Source organism: Leptidea sinapis, chromosome 5 (genome assembly GCF_905404315.1).
Source record: "Leptidea sinapis chromosome 5, ilLepSina1.1, whole genome shotgun sequence".
In the NCBI taxonomy this organism is placed as follows: domain Eukaryota; kingdom Metazoa; phylum Arthropoda; class Insecta; order Lepidoptera; family Pieridae; genus Leptidea; species Leptidea sinapis.
In genome coordinates this window covers 7,541,951-7,554,704 of record NC_066269.1, presented here as the reverse complement: position 1 = coordinate 7,554,704, position 12,754 = coordinate 7,541,951, and the positions used below count along the sequence as shown (strand labels likewise).

At 34.3% G+C, this 12,754-nt stretch overlaps 1 protein-coding gene and 2 non-coding genes across 3 annotated transcripts in view; 2 read left to right on the top strand and 1 right to left on the bottom strand.

The window, feature by feature from the left end:
• The window catches only part of LOC126964506 (dopamine D2-like receptor), a 319,528-nt gene that overhangs the window by 204,717 nt on the left and 102,057 nt on the right, over positions 1-12,754 (top strand). The gene's annotated exons all lie outside the window — the stretch shown is intronic.
• Positions 5,123-5,194, top strand: Trnap-agg (transfer RNA proline (anticodon AGG)). The gene has a single exon. It is a non-coding gene; the product is annotated as a tRNA-Pro (tRNA).
• On the bottom strand, positions 10,378-10,449 carry Trnap-agg (transfer RNA proline (anticodon AGG)). Its single transcript has one exon. It is a non-coding gene; the product is annotated as a tRNA-Pro (tRNA).

Here is a 12,754-nt window from a genome sequence, read left to right as displayed (position 1 = left end):
TTTGTATCACTTTGCATATATGTATTGTATTTGAAATGATTTGTGAAATTAAATTGAAAATAAGAACCTGTAATACCATTCTGTTTTGAAAAGAGCAACCTTAGAATTTCTTGCTTTGTTCTTCTCTAAAGACATCTGCTTTTCGAACGAGCTGTATGAAAAATGACATATTTCAAGTGTAATGCAATTTACCTACGAAATAAAAAAACTGATTTGATTTTATTAGTATGTCTGTTAATATTCTGCTCTGCTGATCTCCTATTAAAATTGATCCAACAGTATAACGACATCAAATAGTCTAAGATAAAACAATATAATAAAATAGAGTGTAAAACTACGATCAAGGATTGGTCAACGCTGCGCTCCATCTAGACACCGCACTACCTAAGAACATAGCTTTTTTATAACGGCAAATATTAGATCCTTGTTTGCTATGGGATCTTGACACTCAATTGGATCTTTCAAATTTTGTAACATACGCTTCATTTTATTTTACATTGAAATTAATAAAATACAAGATTCGTATTGATGATTTGTGATCCCAGTGTCTTTCATATTTCTTGTAGTATTATTTTTACAAAGTTTTACTACGCAACCCGGTATTTTAGTTTCAATTAATTATTAGTAAAGCTTAATCATGTGGCACGTCAACGTCACACATTGTTTGAGACCGGCTCGAGTACGCCCCACTTAGGCGTAGTATTAATTGCCGCACTTTGCGACTACGCCTGCGGTATCTAGTTGGAGCACAGCGGAGACCATATTAATCCACACTAACCACTGACCTGTATAAATACCACTGGACGGGCTGTTACATATGTTTGACAGCAAATTTTTGTGCCTATTTGTAGCGCCACTCGCGTGCGTCCAGAGAACTAATTTTGACGTATAATACAAATGACTGCGAAGGAATGTACAATACTCTGAAGTATGTTTGCATTTTGAATTAATTTCGTTCGTTTTCCGTATTATTTATACTTCAAGAATAATAAATAAAGTACACGATTTTTTTTTTTGGAAATAGTTTCCCAAAATCTATCAATGTTTGCTGAGGTTGTCATCACTAGTTTTAGTACCGCAGACTCTCGCTACATGGCCAACAGCGCCAAAATGGCGAATATCAAACAGGGCACTTCGACAGCAGCCAGTCCAGTGGTATATAGTAGAGGTACTCTAACACATACATTGACAACTCAATATTGATAACACATCATCGGCCTGTCAGACCTTTTTTACGCTGGTTTATTGTAAGCACTACGACGATTACTAGAATTTTCAAAGCCATCTGTAATTGTCGGAAATTCCGAAATCACATGTTTTTCTTAAACTTAATTGTAAATTATTTTCAACAGTTATTTCTACTACAACATTATATTAGTTCCAATTGAAAGTTCCTTCCCGAAACAATTACCGGTTGTGTATTTATTATTTCTCGCCTAAATTCCGCTGTACAAGTTGTGATTAACTACCCAATTAATTTAGAAACATAATTAGGGGAATAATGAGCGGACATTAGAGGGCTCTGTAACAGCTAATTGATTTATTAGAATAAGTGTTAATATACCCTAAGTAATGTGCGGTATTTTAATTACTTAATTGGCTTTTTGCTGCCAAGATTATACTAGACTAGCTGACCCTACAGACGTTGTACTGTACATAATAAATGAAATACTGTTATTGTAATGAAATTGTTTTACAGCAAAACTGTCAAAGCGTGCGTCAATAAATTCTCTCATAGAAAATATGTCCATACGAAACAAATATTGGAAATAAAAATAGTTATGGGTCCCAAATCGAATTAAAAAGTATCCTATCTCTGAAGTTGGACTAAACTGCACTCCATGAAGTAATCCCCATTTAAATCAGTTCATTAGTTTAGTTGTCCATCGCGGACAAACAACGTGTCACGTAATTTATATATATTAAGATTTACTGCGCAAGGTTACTTTTTATTTGACAATTAGGGACGAGACGAGCTGGACGTCTAGCTAATTGAAATCGACACGCCCTGCCCATTACAATGCAGTGCCGCTCAGGATTCTCGAATAACCCAAAAAAACGCTCGTAAATCTACCCATGTATGTATATTCGATGCTTGCAAACTTGTGCTTAACCACAGATATCTTTTCACGTCAGCTGTTGAGGTGAATGGTATATCAACAAGACAGCCGCATCCGACTGGATTTGAAACATTTACGACAATGTTTACAACAACATTTTCTTAAAAACAGCCATAACATGTGTGTAAAATTGTTTCTAACAAATTGCAAGTTGAAAATGTTTATACCAATACTGTTTAAATGGTTGTTAGAAATTTTTTTTTTTTGTTTTAATGAATATTAAAATAAGTGTTAAGTTTTTGTATGCTATTAATATAAGCTGGATAGAGGACACAATGTAATATTTAAGATCTGGACATACCCTACTTTTGGAGTAGGGTATGTCCAGAATAAATAATGTTATTTCATTTCACCTTGAGTTATAGATCTTATTTGCCCAGTAATTTCACTATTAAAAAAGCCCGCTGAGTTTCTTGCGCCCGTTTTAGGTCTGCGGCATACTATTTCGAATGGGTGATAGTTTTTGACGTTCAATAACTGATTTAAAATCTTATTTTGTATAAAAATATTTGAATTTTTTTTATGATACTTATAATTCTGCACAATACAAACGAAAAATTTGTCGAATTTTCACGGCTTGGTTTTTAAGTTATTACAATATAATTTTTATGCTATATACCGTTAAGAAAAACGTAAGCTCTTAATGGATATAGAAGCTATACCACCAACCTACATATAATATATAAGTGATTTTAAGGGTATGTACTTAAAATTTCGTAATACTCATTCCTCACTGAATATTACAGAACTACCGATTTGATTATCTTAACTGGATTTAGAAATATTATAAAAGTTTTATGATTGATTAAATTCTGTTAAAGATAAGTTTATAAGTAAGAGCTCAACTGTATCACACTTTATATTTCATAGATTCAAAATAAGCTGATAATATCCGAATTCTGCCTTCGCCCTACACCAAACAACGTGGATAACAACCTCGAATAGATAACACATGATCGGATTTGGTACGGCCGGAAGTAGTCCGGTAGCGGACCATATTCTATGGTTTGTGGCATTGTCAATCGCACAAAATTATTATTATTAGCGTCCGGACCGTAATTGTAAGTAAGGAAGTATATCTTTATTTGGAACAAACACTATAAATTACATACTCTAGACTATCAACATATTAATAAGCTGGTGTTTGCAGTGTTTTGTCTCAAAAAGGTTTGTTACTCAGCGTATTAGTTGGGTCTAACCCAAAACAATCAGTTTTGGGTGGAAAAAGGATATAGCTTCTCAAGTAGCCGGCGTCGGGTTTGGCGCCAAAACAGGTAAGCAGGTGACTTCTGTGGGCGCACTGGACGTGTTGGCATATCAGAGTGACCGGTAAGATCGTATGTAAAAAAAGCTGCGTGACATAAAAATCAAATCAAATCAAAATCACTTTATTCGTGTAGGTTAAGGAAATGATACACTGAACAACAACTTTTGACATTAATGTTTTCCTTTTACATTTACCACTAAGAAGTAGTGGCAAGAAACTCATTGTCACTCTTTTAAATCAACATTTACAGCTTCGTTCTTACAAATCATTTAATTACAATATATTTAAAGTGATGCAACAAAAATCCTCAATCTTCAAATAGTCGATCCCTTACACGAGCAGGTCAAAAGCGTTAATATTAATTAATACGTAAAAACAAAAATTATTAAAAGTAATCTTCATTTAGTAAGTTATGATCGTTCTAAAATTTAAAGTTTAAATCCTTTGGTAAAACTTTCACGTGCTTTCGACAAAATACAATAATTCAATTAAGGGCGGACAGATTTTGGAGATATATTTTTCGCAGTCGCAAATTCTATTGTTCTTTAGTCAAAATAAAAGTAATTAAACTATTAAGAAGCGTTAGCTTTAGACAAATCATACATAAATATATATATATATATATATATATATATATATATATATATATATATATATATATATATATATAGATATATATATTAATAAATAGCTGATCCAGCAAACGTTGTATTGCCATATTAAGTAATAAAAAATACAAGAATTTAAATTTTGGGGTAAGTATACAAGTAGATGACGACTGATTCTCAGACCTACCAAATAAATTGTCCATAAAACTTATCGTACTACAATTATCATTATATTCGATTGCCATATTGCTTAAGGAATAGAATAATTTTAAATCGCGATACAAAAATAGTTGTTGATCGTAGACGGGAGAAAATTTTAAGTTGTATATTGTAGTTTTTTATGCTGAATCATAATAAAATAATAATAGATTGTCAAAAAATAAGTAAATAGAGGTTTAACGTTATCATTTAGAAATATAGTCTAAAAAGACAAAAAAAATACTCTAGAAAAAAACATATTCTCAAAGTGGGCGGTGAGCAAAATTTGGTTGAGAAACTATGATTTAGAGGAATGAAAAATACACACAAATTTTCAAACAAATTGGTTTAGCCGTTTCGGAGGAGTTTGATAAAAAACATCGAGACACGAGAATCTTATATAAAACTAGCTGACCCGGCAAACGTTGTTCTGCCATATAAATTATTTTTAGAGTTAAACCGTTTCTTGGACATTGCAACATTACTTTGTTTTTCTAAAATAAAAGATTTTTTCTAAAATAAACGTAGCCTAAGTTACTCCTTATTACATAAGCTGCCAATAAAAGTCCCGTCAAAATCGGTCCAGCCATTGCAGAGAGACAGACGAAATTGTAAAATATGTTATTTTGGTATATGTACCGTATATAAATTCAGTTACATGAAGTAAAAACGGTTATTTCAATAGAAATTACAAACAGACACTCCAATTTTATTTATGTGTATAGATATAAGATTATTATTATATTAGTCCACGAACGAGCTTTTGTATTTGTGAGTTTGTCTCTACTTACCTATAGTAACATACTAAAACACAACGGCATGCCAAACATGTTAAGACACTGAGTGAAAGTATTTGTCTGTGGTCAAGGTGACGTCATAGAAGCAGCTTGATCATAATGTAGTAAATAATTTAGACATGACTTGCAAGCGGCTCGTTGGTCTAGGGGTATGATTTTCGCTTAGGGTGCGAGAGGTCCCGGGTTCAAATCCCGGACGAGCCCGTAAATTTTTTTTCTGTTTAAGAAGGATTTATTAGATTTTGGGTTCCCTTCATATCACGTCATCAAGAATTCGCCGATTTTTTATGGGGTGATAAAAATGTATATTTTTAATTACTGTTCCATTATATTATTCACTATAACAGTTATATGTATAGTATGACCAAATTTTATGACTGAAACAATGATATTTAGGGTATTAACATACCAACACTTGTAGTTCTCAAAACATGTAAATAAAACTTTTATTTCAACATAACGGCAAGTAATAACGCCCACTTGGGCGTAGTATTAGTTGCCTGGAGCCAGTCTCGAACAATGTGTGACGTTGACGTGCTATGTGTTCTGTTTCACTTTGCTAATAATTTAAACTAAAGTTCCGAAGAAAAACTTTGTAAAAATAATACTTCAAGAAGTTAATAAGAAAGCCACTGGGATCACATTTCATTAGTAAGTATTTTGTATTTTATTAATTTCAATGTAAAATAACACGAAGCGTATGTTACAAAGATTGAAAGATGCCATTGAGTGTCAAGACGCCACGTATAAAAGCTTCTAATATTTGCCGTAATAAAAAAGCTATTGTTCTTAGGTAGTGCGGTATCTAGTTGGAGCGCAGCGGATAGCAATCCTTAATCTAAGCATAACAGGCTATTTTACAACCCGCGTATAAACAGTAATAAACTTAATCTGCTACGGTAGTTAATCATAAACTTATCATAACGGCAGTATCAACCAAAGTATAAACAATAGATAAGTCCTCATAAATCGGTCAATGAAAGGCATCCGGTTTGAAATCACAACGATTCTAAAGAAGTTTCACTTCAAAAACTAATTGGACATCTGAATTCAAACCGGGGTCTTCTGTTTTCCGGATCACACAATGTCCCATCTGAGCTATAATAGTCTTGTACATAGTGGCGAAATTTAACTTTGTATTCTGATGTTATTGTAGCAGTATCTTATTAAAACGCGGATTAAAATAGAAACCTAGCTAGATCGATTTCTCGTCCCCGAAACTACCTGTACACTAAATTTCATTAAAATCTTTGGAGCCGTTTCCGACATTCTGATTATTTATATATATACAAGCATTGCTCGTTTAAAGATATAAGATATGTTTCCATTTCTTATCTATTAAACAGCTTGCTTGAGGACATCCGACTAGAAACTAGTAAAAGAAAATTTAAAACTAAACTTAAGAAATATTTACTGTCAACACTGCCTTAAAATTAAAATTAGATTTTTTATTATATTTTTATCAATATTTGTTAATTACACTTGTATAAAATCAATGTTCTAAAATTCATTAATGTATTACAAGAGACTTGATCCTGCAGACAAACTGTCTAAACAGTTTTGCGGGACTATGTTAGCTTTTAAGATTCTTTCTGTAAATGATTAATAGTATAAATAAATAAAAATAATTTCTATCATACTCCTTCAGACGTCAAATATTGATGAATCTGTACAAGTGAATGGGGCGCCAAACTCCGCACAGATTAGCAAACTATCTCCAAAATCAGACAATTTAGAGCGGCCATTATATCTGAGCAACGGAAACAGCAACAGCAACATGCGGTAAGTGGTAAGCGACAGGCATGTTGCACGCAAATTACTTCGGAAACAAACTTGACCGCCTTGATGTACGAACTTTGTCGGAGTCGACTCGCTGACCCAAATATTATATTAGTTACCCACGTGTTTAGTCTGCTTTTATTATTAAATATATTTCCTGGAATATGTAGTACGTTTTCATAAATATTTTGTGCAATTTAATGAATATAACTAATGATCACCTTCGCACGACACGCCACAAGTTACGATATCATCCCCACCATCTGGATGTGTGGCGGTCCTCTACAGTGCGGTTTTCAAGGAGCTTTCTTCCTCGTACCACGAAGCTGTGGAATGAGCTTCCTTGTGCAGTGTTTCCGGGACGATACGACATGGGTACCTTCAAGAAAAGCGCGTACACCTTCCTTAAAGGCCGGCAACGCTCTTCTGATTCCTCTGGTGTTGCAGGAGAATGTGGGCAGCGGTGATCACTTAACACCAGGTGACCCTTACGCTCGTTTGTCCTCCTATTCCATAAAAAAAAAATCTTAAATCGCTTCGGACTGTGTCTAACCCAGTTCCATATTTCATGTAAAATTTGTATTTTTGATCCTGTGGCCATTATTTACTATCTTATAATATACAAGCTGATGCCCGCGGCTTCGTCCGCGTAAAAAAAGGGTTTTTATAAATAATATGCAAGTTTGAAATTGAAGATTATCTCATGTCCTATTCCAGTTGCGGTTCCCGTTTCTCGCTCCCGTTCCCAACACATTATATGAATCTTATTTCGAGGAAGATTGCTATGGCAAACTAAACCTAATTTGGTTTAGTTATAGCCTATCGACTTGAATTTCAGTTTTTCACAAATCTGGGACCATATTTCCGGGAAAAAATGTAGACTATGTCCTTTCCCAAGCTCTAGTTTATCGCTGTATACTTTCATATCAGTTCAGTAGCTCTTGCGTAAAAGCGTAACCAACAAACTTACATTCACATTTAATATTAGAAGGGATTATTATTAAACATTTTACTTATTAAAGCCTACGAACATATAAGTATCGTTACTCAGCATAGGATATTAGTAACGAAAATTGTATGATCACATATTACGTGTGAAGATAGATCACCAGTGGGAGGCTCTTTTGCACAGGAAGCCGGCTAGATTATGGGTACAACAACGGCGCCTATTTCTGCCGTGAAGTAGTAATGTGTAAGCATTACTGTGTTTCGGTCTGAAGGGCGCCGTAGCTAGTGAAATTACTGGGCAAATGAGGCTTAACATCTTATGTCCCAAGGTGACGAGCGCAATTGTAGTGCCGCTCAGAATTTTTGGGTTTTTTGAGAATCCTGAGCGGCACTGCATTGTAATGGCGCATGCACGGCGTATCAATTACCATCAGCTGAACGTCCTGCTCGTCTGGTCCCTTATTATCATAAAAAAACAACAAATCATTAGTAATGATAATGTCTACAGTTACTAATTAATTTTGTTATTATTAGCAAGTGAAACTTCTTACTCCACATATTTTATATTAAATATATAAATGAGGAACCAAAAAATTAAAAATAATTATTTCAAAATATTCGAATTTAGCGAATTTTTGTCGGTTCGAATCCCGGTAGGTGCAATCATTTGTAGGATGAATGTTGGATGTTTGTTTCCGAGTCATAGATGTTTATATTATGTATTTAATATGTATGTTTAAGTAAGTTTATTGTATTAAGTATATCGTTGTCTTGTACCCATAGTACAGGCTATGCCTAGTTTGGGGTTAGATAATTGTGTAAGAGTTTCATCGAGAAAGTCATCAAATGGCATTAAAATGATGTATAATCATATAATTCCAAATTTCTTAAGGATTTTGACGTGTAATAAAGACTTTCAATTATTTTAATTTAATTTGGAAACTTTGCCATCATCTTCCAAGCAGATTTAAGCTATGGTACTATGAGTAGATTATCCAGATTTGCAACGATTTCTTTGAACATCTGGCTATTGAAGAAAATGAAATATGACGCAACCCCGAACGTTATGACCTCCAAGACGATTACACAAAGTATGTTGGTACTTCATCTTCTCGGTAAATCCATAAGGATCACGTTAGAATATACGCCACTGCGTATTCAAAGGCATTAAAATTGCTGAATCATCGCTATGAAAAGTCTAGAAAGATTTTTACAGCACTAGAAACTTCTTGCGTATGAATTCCAGATCCATTTACATGATATCTTTACGGGTAAATGTATACACTTTTATAATAAATTCCCAGCCACCATTCAGGCATTATCTATAAATAAATTTAAATGTTTTATTAAAAATGGTTCTCGTTAATCCTATTACTCCACAGCCGAATATCTAAGTGATCGGACAGCCTGGGAGTAGATTATGATTGTTTTATAGCAATAGCAATGACAGTACATTATTAAATTTATTTTAAAAAAGAGCGCAAAAAATGAATGCTTAATTTCTTGCGCCTCTTCTACTCTCTCAGAGCGCCATTTGATTCCAAAGCTATCGTAGTATCGAGTGTATTAGAAATGACATCAAAAAGAATTCTAAAGGAATCAATTTTGAGAAAATAAATGCCTTTTATGCCTTACCATTAGATGGCTTTAATTCCCAATATTCAATGACAGAAAGCAAGAATCAAGAGTTGAGAAACCGGAGTGCCATAGACAGTCAAAGATAATAATTCAATTTCAATTTATTGCAATTCCATAAATACATTCCTTATACATAACATTTGGAGTAAGTGTATGAGACGAGCAGGGCGTTCAGCTGATAGTTATTGATGCGCCCTGCCCATTACTATGCAGTATCGCTTAGGGTTCTTGAAAAACCTAAAAATTTTGAGCGGCACTACAATTGAGATTGTGACTTTGAGATATAAGATGTTAAGTCTCATTTACCTTGTAATTTCCGAAACACAATAATCTATACTATATAATATTATAAAGCTGCAGTGTTTGTTTGTTTGTTTGAACGCGCTAATCTCTGGTACTACTGGTCCGATTTGAATGATTCTTTCAGTGTTGGGTAGTCCATTTATCGAGGAAGGCTATAGGCTATGTTTTTTTTTTTCAAAATTAGGGTTCCGTAATAAAATTGCTATTTTGTAACACAAGGTGTAAAATCGAAAACCTATTTTTGCGTGCGCTGCAAAAACTATTGACAATAGAACATAATGATGTACAGGCTATAATATAGGCAATATTTTATTACTTATAAAACTATCGCGTGAATTATACTTTATATGGCAAAACAACGTTTGACGGGTCAGCTAGTTCTTACATATTTCTGCTTCACAGCAGAATAAGGTGCCGTTGAGGTACCCATAATCTAGCCGGCATCCTGTGCAAAGGAGCCTCCCAATGGTAAATTAAAAAATCCTAATAGATTAATATTAAAAGGACCTCTATGACCGAATGCTGCTCAATATGAAAACTTTTGAAGAGAAAGAAATGTGAGATAATTTGCGACCCAAAAATTACAACTTCAACTACAATCCGTATAAGAGACACGTCACAAAATACATAAAATGTAATCTAGTATTGATCGTCTCAAAACAAAAACCATAAAAATCGGTATTTTTGCGTTAAAGAAATTGGTTTGGCAAAAAAAAATTGGGCTCGTCCGGGATTTGAACCCGGGACCTCTCGCACCCTAAGCGAAAATCATACCCCTAGACCAACGAGCCAACTGACAAGACTGGCAAATTTTATATTATATTTCTTCTGTGCTGCAACTAATGTGTAACGTTAAACTGTTGTTAAACTTTGCTTATAATTGAAGTAAAACTTTGTAAAAATAATACTACAGGAAATAAGAAAGACACTGGAATCACATATCACACATAGTAAGTATTTTATATTTTATTAATTTTAATACAAAATTTGAGATTAATCCTAGAAGTGAGGGTTATCACTGTAAAAATATAAAAAAAATGTGAACAGTTAGCAGCATAGCGACACTCTCTAAGAAAAAGGTTATTCAATCGATTGTATGAAACCTGCAGTCATTGTTAGATTGACAGATAAATCTTGTAAAAAAACGGAGATAGTCGAAATCCACTACGTTTTAGCAACGGTTCGCTTTCAAACTTAGCCGGATAATACTTCGTCGTCAATCGCCATACTGGAATTACTACAATTTCAAACTTATTTTAAATGACTGCACCTTTCATATTAAACAAAATTTCAATTTTTCTGTAGGTAGTCCCACCTCTTATTACGTAGTATTTACATCTTCTTTGACAGTAATATTCATTCCCTATAACGTTCACGTGACACCTTAAAAGTTATGTAATACAAACAAACATGAAAGTTGTTCTACTTACATGTTAATAGTGTTGAAATACAATTTATAATGCAAACCGACAACTATATTATTCTATTAATGGGTCCTCTTCACAATCGGCGATCAAATGCGCTTACACGAGAACACGATCGTGTGGAGACTAATTCGCTTCTTGTCGCCGATCATCGTCTATAACCGTCATAGTGATCGCGGAAATCGGTGACTTGTCGGTTTTTCGGGCACGTATCAAAGGGAATTTGCGTGTAGTTGTGTGCGCGTGCACACAACTAGACGCGTTTCCTTTTATCAACATAACGGGAGAACAATACAAATTACTGGGTGGTCAAATGAAGAAACTCTTAAGTTAATAGAACTACCCAAACATATGGAATCCCTAACATAAATATCACAAAATGAGTTAGGTATTCCACCTTTGCACGACACGCCACAAGTCAGGATATCATCCCCACCATTTGGATGTGTGGCGGTCCTCCACAGTGCGGTTTTCAAGGAGCTTTCTTCCACGTACTACAACGCTGTGGAATGAGCTTCCTTGTACGGTGTTTCCGGGACGATACGACATGGGTACCTTCAAAAAAAGCGCGTACACCTTCCTTAAAGGCCGGCAACGCTCTTGTGATTCCTCTGGTGTTGCAAGAGAATGTGGGCGGCGGTGATCACTTAACACCAGGTGACCCGTACGCTCGTTTGTCATCCTATTCCATAAAAAAAGGTACTCAGATATTTATCTTTGCTATGAGTTTTACAATCGCTCACCAATATTATTAAATACGCGGACAAAGTCGCGGGCATCAGCTAGTAACAAATAAATAATGTCAAACCAAAAGTGCTGATAGCAAAGTAAATTTACTGCAGTTATGTCTGGTGTGGAGGCGATAAAAGCAATAACACACGTTATGAGAACGGTTTAAAATTAAAATTTTACAGAGTTTCCAGTTAACGTTGTATCACTTTATCGATACGGCACTTAACATGTGCTTCGGGTTATTGAATCTGCGAGAGATCAAATCGCGTTTTAGATGAACGATATGGTATTTTGTTTTCGCTACGGGGAACAAGTGCAATTTTCGGAGCGGATTGTTTATATTTTTGTAGCTACCGTACGAGACTTCCGCCTTGAAAAATCTTTGATTACATGCATTGACATTTTGGTTTAAAGAGCTGGCATAGATTGTTCAGTCAAAATAACCTTTTAATATTCAATTTAAAAATGCACGAAGTTCTAATTTATATCAATTTAATATCCATACTAGGCACATAATAATTATATCTACCATGTTCCCATGTTCATTGTTTATGTGTGCCAACCTTTACACTGTTATGTAACTCAACCTTTATATTTAGACAGATATACTTTGTCAAAACGTATTCTGTAATCTGTGTTATCTCTCTTGCTTGCTTCCTTTCGCAGCGGCATGCGGGCTGCATCTCTGATATATTAATTTTGGTATAAATCAATAAATCAGTTTTAAAACAATTCAAGTTTCATTCAAGACTTGTCACCGCGTGAGGCAGGAAACCCCTTAGGTCAAGTGGTCATCACATTAACATAGACATATTTCGGCATTCTGCCCCATGTTTCAAAAAAGAAGTTAATAAAAAAAAATTAACAAAAAAACAACCGCCTTCAAAAACACTATTCCAAAACAATAGATATAATGTGCACTAAAAAGTATAACAATAAT